Source organism: Mus caroli, chromosome 10 (genome assembly GCF_900094665.2).
Source record: "Mus caroli chromosome 10, CAROLI_EIJ_v1.1, whole genome shotgun sequence".
In the NCBI taxonomy this organism is placed as follows: domain Eukaryota; kingdom Metazoa; phylum Chordata; class Mammalia; order Rodentia; family Muridae; genus Mus; species Mus caroli.
In genome coordinates this window covers 17,867,196-17,877,647 of record NC_034579.1, presented here as the reverse complement: position 1 = coordinate 17,877,647, position 10,452 = coordinate 17,867,196, and the positions used below count along the sequence as shown (strand labels likewise).

The 10,452-nt window shown below is 44.5% G+C and overlaps 1 long non-coding RNA gene across 1 annotated transcript in view; it reads left to right on the top strand.

The window, feature by feature from the left end:
• The first annotated feature begins 3,730 nt into the window (after positions 1-3,730).
• The window catches only part of LOC110302858, a 17,131-nt gene continuing 10,409 nt past the window's right edge, over positions 3,731-10,452 (top strand). Inside the window, exons 1-2 of the long non-coding RNA XR_002378866.1 lie at positions 3,731-3,994; positions 4,110-4,156. This is a non-coding gene — a long non-coding RNA (uncharacterized LOC110302858). The remainder of the gene's footprint in view (positions 3,995-4,109; positions 4,157-10,452) is intronic.

Here is a 10,452-nt window from a genome sequence, read left to right as displayed (position 1 = left end):
TTTGCCCCACGCCCTCATTGCCAGACTTAGCAGGGTGGGGTTTATGACTGAGTGGTCTTGGCCAAGGAATAAAGGAAGCTGACCTGTGTGTACCTTACCTCCTCCGTAACCTGGTCTCTGGAGAGAAAGTTTCCCATGACAACTGCAATCTACAGCAATATCAAAATGGCTTTCAGCCTCTGCTCTTTACCCCCGAGACCCACCCTGCCTCCTATTTCCTGGAGTTTCTAATTAAGAGAAAAACTGGTTTGAAAACCACTCCCTAATCCTTTTAATTTGGGAGGAGTTCAACGTGAATAAACAGAAGGCTAAAAGTTCAGTAATGGGTGGGTGGAGGCACAACAGCCCCGAGGAAGGAGCCAGTGGATAATAAAGAGTTTAGTGAATGGATAGTCATGGGTAGTTATATCAATTAAGTAATAGCACGAGCAAGAAGCAGCACGCTCACCTTTGTCTCTAACCTGGGTTGTTTGAAGGAGCCAATCTCAAGGCAAGATGCCATTAGGATTCGCTGACTCTTGTCTATGGTCGGCATGGCCTCATTATGCAAGTTTGGCCTTTTCCTTCATGTGTCTGTTCATTTACTCAATCTTAATCACCTATTGACAGACACCGAACCTGGCACCTTATGTGTGAAGACCTCAGGAGGAGACGTAGAGTAGATGGGACGGTTCCAGTCACCAGCACCATATCCAAGTCCACTGGATTTGTGCTGTGCCCAGTGGTTGATGCATCAACTCCAAAATATCTGAGAACTAGATACATGGAAGTCCTGGAATTGTGCTCAGAACCAACTATAGAGAAAACATTGGGGGTTGGGGGTGCTCCCACAGAGGAAAGTGTTTTGAGGATCTGACACCACACCCTCTATTGCCACTCAAACTTCTGCTGGCCTGGGCACTGTTCCCTGGAGCTATGCTAACAGCTCAGCCCAGGCTTGCCTGAGAGTCAGTGTAAACAGAGCTCCCAAGGAAAGCAGGAAAACAGCCTTGGGTCTTTCTGGGAACCGAAGGGCTGGTAAGCTTGCGGGTGATTCATGGGGCAGGTCACAACAAGGCCAGTTCCAGGCCTAAAGTTGTTTGTTTCACCAGCATAGTAAACATCACCACAAAACAATTATGTCAATAAAGATTTCCAAATTGCCCCCCCCCCCCCAGGCAGAGAACGAGAGAGAAAAGTGANCATAAAGGGGACACGCCGATAGCTGAGAATAACTTGGTTGACTAGAGGAAGATGAATGCGGCTGAGGTAATGTGTGCGCTTTACAGATTTGACGAACTGGCTTGTGGTTTGGTGTAGATCAGGCAGTTTAAGAAACACCCCTCCTTCCTTCCCACTGCTTCTCTGCCTTATGATGCGCTGGGAAGAGAAACTTGTTCTGCTGCACATGGGAACCAGAGCTTAAGCAATATATTTGGTAATTCCTTCTGCTGAGGATCAGGGCTAGACTCTTTTGAGTCTTGTTGTTTTGTTTCTCTGTCTCTCTCACTCTTTTCTGGTTGGTATTTAGAACAATGCTCTCTGTAGAAATGGTGTTTGTTCTTCAGGGACTTGGCATTTAGACACACGTGTACATGTCACTACACACCCATCTCAGAGTTGCATTGTGGGAATTTTGACTTACTCCATGGTCTTTCATGACTAGGATGAGCAATGTTTTCATGTCTGAGCATCTCTGGAATCATGGAATCAACAGATCTATGTACCGAGGTTGGCCAGCCACTGGCAAAGAGCTCACCAAAGGTCGTTGGTATTTCCTGTTTCTATGAGGCCCAAACCACTGAAATAATAGCTTTCCTGGCTGTACCCAGTTACCTGTTTCAGGTCCAGGCTGGAATCAGGAAATGAAGAGGTGGGTGGGAAAGGGAAAACTACTAGGGTGGAGGTTTGGGAAAATTCCTCAGTCTTTTCATGACATCAAACTGTTCAACATGGTAGGTCATCAGGAAAAACACAAAAATCCTCCCCCTTGTGGAATTTACCACTGGCCGGCTCGCTACTGTGCCTTCTGGCTCCAGCACCATGTAAACGGGCGGGGCAAGGAGAGGCTGTGGTTTGCTTGGGCTAGAAGATGACACACTGAGGCAGGTGTTGTGAAGGATTACACAACCTGGAGAGGGTCTTCATGCAAAGAACCAAACCAAACAAAAACAAAAACAAAAACAAAAACGAAAACAAAAACAAAAACAAATTCCACCAAACTGTGGAAGGAAAGTGGCCGTTTAAGAGAGGAACGGTACAGAGGGTTACCCACCCCTCGAGAACCGCTATCAGATGCTTTAACAAAATCCACCCAGCCTGAAACAACATGCAAGGCAACTTATGTTTTGCCGTGTTTGTTTGTTTGTTTGTTTGTTTGTTTGTTTTTAACGCTCACTAGATAGCCAAGTCTGGCCTGGGACTTGTAATCCTCCCATCTCAGCTTCATGACTGCTTGGCTTTTGGCAAGCATCACCGTGCCTGACCCACAACACTGTCTATTCTGTAAGGCTCAATATTCCTTTTCCATTTTTAAAAAACTGCATAGCCTTCAGTTGGCTATTCACATTCCCCCCTGTTTTCACTACTATTTTTTTTTTTTTTGATAGGTTCCAGGTAGGTAGCTTGCTTGTTCTTTCTGCCTTAGCTTCTCAAGGACTAGAATCTCCTGTGTACCACCACACCCACACCTTCACATTTCTCAAACATTCCTTCCCCATAGTTCCAGCTACTTGTTCTTTTCCCGATATAGATAATGATCACCTGCTGTTTAATACTTTCCATAAGAATAGAGTGAAGAACCAGGAAAACTTGATCCTTTCCCATTCTCCAATCTCCCATCTCGCTGTGACTCCAGCGTTAGGCCCTGAAGGACAGGCTGTGGCCCTGAGTATGTGTACAGAGAAGCCTGAGAAGTTAGTACAGAGACAGAGAATGAAAAGGGCTTTAGAATCATGCCTGGTAAAGCTCTCTGGGCTGCTAAGAAATGAAGTACCACGCAAAGATATTAAGTCACAATAATACCGCAAGCATCCTCAAGTAAACCCTTTGCTAACTGGCCTCTAAACATGTTGCCTGCCACCGTGAAGTCAAGTCTGATGAGAGGACATTGGAGTGGAATGACACTTACACACTGTGATTTAACCTCAAAGTGTGACTCATTTGTCTCACTTCTACTAATTTTTAGACTTCTGACCGGGTGGACACATTGGTGACAATCTTCCCAGTCCAGGATCCTTGAAGAAGACCCCGGAAGATGAGAGCCCTACCATAAAGCAAGTTTACATGAGGTTTTGAGAGAATTTGAGCAAGTGGTTTACTCTCCCAACTCAGTTTAGACTTCTGTCTATTCTGCTGCATTCTTGCCAGGGTCAAATAAGCATATCTATATTTCTATGTGATTTTGAGCAAGTCACTCTGTTTTTTTGCATCTGCTTGCTCTGAGTTCTTGTGAGAGTCAATAAGAGTATACAACTGCCTCACAAAACGAAACACAGGTTCAGCTGTTTTTCTGAGTTACCAGGCTCGGAACCTGGGCCGTGTAGAACACGGTCAAGTTGGTGAGTCGTTTGAAGAGATCAGTGCAATGAGAACTAACTCCTATTCTTGGGGAATACTTTAGATTTGTCAAGTAAGAAGTAACACTCCATGTCCAGCAGGATTCACAATCAGCAGAAAACAAAAAGCTTGGAGGAGGGAGGTTCCCACGGGGAGCACCGTGCTCAGGGAGACCTCGAGCCATCTCAGTGATAAACTGGTAAACACCACAGGCTTCTCCCAAGTCTCTGGAAGTAACTCTGAAGGACATTTAATTGATCTTGACCGTTAAATAGAAAAAGGCTACGGTTTGGTTATTTAAGAGATTTTTAAATAGCCGATCAGCGAAGTGCAGCCACAGAATAGAATGATTGGTCATGCCAAACAAAAAGAGCTATACCAGGCTTTTTAAAGGGACAAACAATGAGTAAGGCCTCCCAGGCCTCCTCGTGGATTCCTGGCATGCCAGACAGGGCAGGTAAGGCTCCCCCAGCTATGATAAGAATAAAGGACTTTCATGTGTTTCCTATCCACAAACAATACCTGTCTGTATATTCCTGACAATTCTTCTAATGTCTCCATTTCCTTTACAGGATCTACAAAATCAGATCGAGACTGTGGCACATACTCCATTCCTTTGGTGAGCAGTTTTAATATTTAATTTTAATGGTGAAAATAGGTAGTGTCTATGATGACCTTGGTGGTGATCCTATTCATCTTTAGACCTGGTGTGCTTAACACGTTCTTTACGGTGAATCCACCTTCGGATAATCATGCAGGAATTTAATGTCATCTCTCTGGGTTCACTTCATGGTACTCCATGGCCTGAGAGTCAACAAGAATGGAGACCCAAAACAAGCACTTCTATTCCCCATTTTAACCAGAAGTAGCCAGATTGACTCTACGTGTATGTCATAAGTAAGTTTAGAGTCTCAATTCTAAAGAGGACATTGGATAGCTAGATAAGCACTGTCATGCTTAGAGAGACTTGTTAATGGAACCCTCCCTCCCTCGGAATCACCCATGTCCCTATTTAAGATTTCAAATACTATATGGAAAGGAGGAGGGATTTGTTGAAGTCCTTTAAAAGAAAGTTATTTTCTTCTGGCCAAAAGGCTGTAATTTGAACTTTATCTCCAGCCTTGGGTGGAGCCATCACATTCAATAGTGGCCAAAGCATAAGATTATAAACACATGATTGTCCCACCCCTTGGAGTTAATTCAATATCTGCCAGGAGACCAACCCTCTGGAAATTGAATAAACCTAAAGATATGCCAAGTAGAGAAGAATAATTATCTCCCCAATGAGATAATGTATCTACCCTACTAGTCCCTCCCACCATGCAATTGCTTATAAATTTCAGGTATGGTAACCATACCTGCTTTTATGAGTGCTAACTCAAAAAAAAGTATAACTTTTCCTTTTCCACATTTCTTTTGGGAGTCAGTTCTAGTCTCTTCTTCTTCCTCCACCGCTCCTTCCTTCTTCTCTTCCTCCCCTCCTCCTCCTTCTTCCTCTTCCTCCCCTCCTGCTCCCCCTCCCCTCCCCTCCTCCTCTCCCCCTTCTCCTCTTCCTCTCCTCCCCTCCCCCTCCTTCTCCTCCTGCCATGTGGATCCTGGGGCTCCAACTCAGGCTACCATTATGTTTGGCATCGGTACCTTTGTGACTAGTCTTTCCACCCTCCTTCCCACTTTTCTAGTTCTTCTTTCGGTCCTGCCCCCAAGCCTCAGCATGCCTGCCCTGCCTTCTCCCACAGACTTCCCCTACTTCCACCCATGCTTGCTGACCTCCCCTGCTGAACCTGGCAGCTCGACTTTCTGTCTTGTACCCACCCATCCTCCTCCAAGCGGTTGCCAACTATGACGGTGCATCTGCCCTGTTATTTATTTACTCTTTTTCAAATTCTAATAAAATGGCTCTTGAGATTAAATAACAATCAAATGAACAAATTTAACTTGACTAAGACTTCAGAAACCAGTGAGGAAGTGAAGACTTGGTTCTAGTCTCTTGGGATAGTCTGGCCTGCCCCTTCAGCGACCCACTTTGCGACTGTGATCTTTTGCTGACTACTGTGTCCAGGAGCCATGGTAGCTGCTCCTTCCCTCCCACTCTCTGTTGACGCCTCCAATGGAGCAGTCTTTGATGCCACCATGCCGGTCTTCATGCCTGTGTCTCCTGTCCTTCCCATCTTCCACACCATCTGTAACTCTTGCTCCTTCCCCTTGGACCTTCTCACCCTGAAGGTCTCTCCCAAGGCAAGCCCGACACTGCCTACTTCATTGCAGGAACAGCAAGCTTTGAGAGAAAGCGACCCACCCACCATTTGCTTTCATTCACAGGAAGGTCATCGTGACTAAAAATCTCAAGTGGCCTTAGCAGTGCCCAGAAATCCCAGTGAATTCTCCTGTGCTGACCCCTTCGAACGGCTGCTCCTCATGTTTATCTTTATACTTCTGACCTTTCCCCCACAGCGCCTTTAGAGCTGATTGGCTGATCGCTTATTGATCAAGAAAACTATTCCTCTAAATTTCCCTATTGCCTATGGTCCCCATGTCCCTGCCTTTGCTTCAGCAGATGGGGGTTGGGGGGGGGAGTCCTTGTCCTACCCAAGCCTGAGCACTTGTGTTTTCGAACTCTTACTCATGACAAGGTTTGCTCACGTCCTTACACCATGAATTTCTCTTTGTCAACATCGTCACTAGCAGAGACTTGCCGGGTGTCTCTATCCCACGAGAAAAGCCGGTGCTTCCTTAGCCTCACAACCGACTGGCCAGAGCTTGCGGGGAGTTTTGAGTCATTTCTCTCTGAGAAGCATCTACAGACAGTTGTTTAGTCCTTTCCTTGTTTTCCTTACCTCCGCTCCCTTTGTTCCTCCTCGCTGACCTTCTTCTTTCTCACTCTGCTTTGCTGTTACCATCCTGTTTCTCTGAGACAGGTTTTCTGTGTGTAGACGAGGCTATCCTTATTATTGCCCTACCTTTGGTGTCAGGCAGCCCAGGCTGTCCTCACAATCACCCTTCCTTTAGTGTCAGGACGCCGTGCCAGGCTTCATCGGTTGATATTTTTCTTGAGATAAGGGTCTCACTCTCGCACAGAATGTCCTTGAATTCCTCATCTTCCCTGCCCCCACCTCCCAAGGGATGGCACTATGGGCATGTGCCAGTGTATCGTCTCATGCCACTCTGGTCAGGCCCTTTCCCATCCGTTCACTCTGTTGTTGCCAGCAAACTCCTGGCTAGGCTCACGTCTCGTTATTCACTCTCTCGATGGACTTAGTGGCTGACTCTTGCTTTCTTGAATATATTTTATTTATTGCGGCTTCAGAAAGTCCATACTCCTGTTTCCCTCGTCCTTCCTGGTCAATCTATTCTCTTTTCTTTCTATACTCCTTTCTAAAAAAAGAAAAAGAAAAAATAGCATTATTTATTTAGTGTACGCATGCACATTGTGTGTGCACTCACTTATGGGTTTTGTGAGAAGATCAGAGGACTTGGGGAAAATGGGTCTTTCCTCCCATCATGTGGATCCCAGGGCTGGACCTTAGGAGGTCAGGCTCAGCCACAAGCCCTTCCATCCACTGAGCCATTTCAGGGGCCTCACTCTTGCATATGTGAGTTGACTTTCTCAGCAGCCGGCTTTAATCAATGCTGTTTTCAGTCTAAACTCACTGTTCATGTAATCCTATATGACTTGTGGCTTTAAGCTATATTTATATGCTTCTGGTTTGGAAATACATGCTTTTGGGCTTGACGTTTTGCAGAACTCCAGGTTTGCTGACTTTCTGTTTGAGATCCATTTGGTCTCAGTCTTCCTCCCAAAACCTCCACTTCCACCATCTCTGATCCTGCTTGGGCTTCGCCAGCCATGTAAACAGTATACTATGCACTCTCTGCTTAACCCCAGAAATAAATGACTCCGGTCTTTGCCACACTACTTCTGTCCACTTTATCAGCAATTTAGCCATTCTCACACCTGCCATGCTAGTCTGGTGATCCCTATCTCCATACTTTGACTATTATGAAACCATGCCAACAGATTCCTTGATAGCCCTAAGAAGTATTTTTACTTTTTCAGTTGGTTGTTGTTGTTGTTGTTGTTGTTTGGGTTTTGAGAGAAAGTGGTAAATAGGCCAGACTGGTATCAAACTCACAAAGCAGGCGAGGCTAACCTTGGGCTCTTGATCCTTCTCCTTCTACCTCCCAAGTGCTGGAGGACAGAAAGTTATCACCATTCTTGGCTGTAAGTACTACCCAAAGCATCCAGAGCACCATGGTCACACAGTGCCACCCTCTACACCTGGTACCCCAATGTTTGAAGCAGAAAAAGGAGGGACAAATTCAAGGTCATCATTAGGTATTTAACAACCTGGGTTGGATGAGACTTTATTTAAAGCAGCCAACATAAATAAATACATAAAAAATGAATGCCTGTGGGCTACTGCTCCTTATTACCTATATGTAGACCTGGAACCTTCTCCTGTCAAGATGGCAGTCATATTTACTCTCCCAACACAGACGTACTACCCCACCCCTGCCCTTGATTCTTGGTCCTGAGGTCTTCACACCACAGCATCCAGTCTTGGCCCTTCAGCCAGTCCTTTTAAACAGCTCAAATCTGATATCCTTGACTGCCTTTACTGGTGTCTAAGTCAAGCCGAGTTCTTTCTGGTTTCCTTGTACCTGTTGGTGAGTACTTATAGGTGGGGCTTACTGTAGATTTACACAAGAGGACAAAAACCTTGGTTTTTACCTGCTCAGTTAGTATGAAGACACTTTCTGTGGCAGAGACCATTCCTTATCCTTGAAATTTTTCTTTTAGATTATTTTACTTTATGTGTCTGAGTGTTTTGCCTGTATGTTTGTATATATACCACATGAATGCTTGGTGCCTGTGGAGATCAGAAGAGGGCATCAGATCCCCTGGAACTGGAGTTACAGACAGTTGTGAGCTGCCATGTGACTGCTGAGAACTGAACTTAGGCCCTCTACAAGAGCAATAAGTGCTGTCAACCAATGAGCCAACTTTCCAACACCTTTATTTTTTTTTTTATATTAGCTTCCATGGCTAGCTATATGACTAAGTTAATTTTTATTGATCTATTGAAAATAATCGCACACTAGTTAAGAACAAAATGTTGAGCTTATTTTTATTTTTAAAGATAAAATGTGATCATAAATACACACAAAAAAAATGGAACATGGTTTTATAACCACTGGAAATAAACAGCAAATAACTATGGAAATTACCTCCGCTGGTATAGAGAAGTCAATAAAAGCTTAGTCGGTGAATTCTGACCCCGTTTCTGCATCCTTTGATAATGAAAGAAATGCTCCAGGGCAGGTCTCAGTGGGTGTGATCCGTCCTTGGCTTTGGGGATCAGATGTGTGTGTGTGTGTGACCTGTCCTTAGCTCTGGGGAATCAGAGGCCCCAACAAGCCTTCTCCCCACCCCCTGTATGTCACTCTGGCTATCTTTAGGATACCCAACCCCTAGAGTTAGGGCCACTTTCCGTTTCATAAGCAAGATGACTGAAAGTAGTTCCTTTATCTGGGCTAGGTTGCCCAAAAATTATGAGGAGACAGGCTGACCGGCAACCAGAGGGATGAAATATCCTGAAAGAGTAGGAGAGAGTTAGGAACCATTAGACCCAGAGTCCTGAGGGCCTGGCCTCTGTGGCTGCAGCCTCGCTCTTATTCTCTGAGCTTAGTGTTTAGTAGAGCTGGGGAGTATATTCTATCTTCATTTGAAATTAAAAAAAAGATGTTTTTAGACTTCTGCCTTACTTTATATGAATGAATGTTTCATATGCATGATACATGTATATGTATCTTATATGTGTCTTGTGCCCATGGAGGTTAAGAAGAGACATTCTGAACCCTGGAACTGGAGTTAGGGATGGTTGTGAGCCATCATGTAGGTGCTGGAACTCGAACGCTGGTCCTTCCCACGAGTAACAAGTGTTCTAAACCACTGAGCCATCTCTTTATCCCCATTACCTACATTTTTTCTGGTTAATAATTATGTATTTATATTTCACTCAGGTTCTGTTGTTGTCGTTTATTTGATTTTGGTTTTGAGACCCAAGCTGGCCTCAAACTTCCAGAGATCAGTTCCAGAGGAACTCATTAGCCAGACAGCCTAGCCAAAACAGCTCCAGGTTTAGGGAGAGACTCTGTCTCAAAAAAGTAAAATAGAAAGAAATAAAGGAAGCTATTGGTTGTTGATGCTTGGTGTACACACAAGTGAGCTACCTGCACACATACATGAGCATGTAATACATACACACAGAAGCACATATGCAGTAAATAAAAACAAAACTTATATTTTAATATTTCAGAATGCTGAAATATCAGTTGGAAGGAAGTTTATACAATTTGGTCTTTTCCTTTCCTTTCTTTTTTCTTTTCTTTTATTTCCTTTTCTTGTTTTTTGTTTGTTTTGTTTTGTTTTGTTTTGTTTTGACAAGGTTTCTCTGTGTAGAACTGATTGTCCTAGAACTCACTTTATAGACCAGGCTGGTCTTGAATTCAGAGATTCACTTGTCCAGATATCCCGAGTGCTGGGGTTAAAGCCATGCACCACCACACTGAGCTTGATCTGATTTTTTTTCCTAGTAAACCTTTTTCTCACTTTTGTGTCAAGCCTTGACCACAAGACATTCTTCTCCAAGCTGCTGCCACATCCGTGTACTCGAATACTCTAGCTGCCGTAACAAAGGTCTTCAAACCTGGGGCCTGTGGAGTACAGACAATGTTCCTCAGGTATGGCAGCCAGACATTCAAGACATGGCTGAGCTTGGTAGAGAATGCCTGTAGTCCGGGTACTCAGGAGGCTGAGGCAGGAGGATGAGGAATTCAGAGCAAGTTCAGGTTATATGTATAGACATAAAAATAGTACAGATGCAGAAAGGAGTACTATTAGGGAAAGGGGAAGGG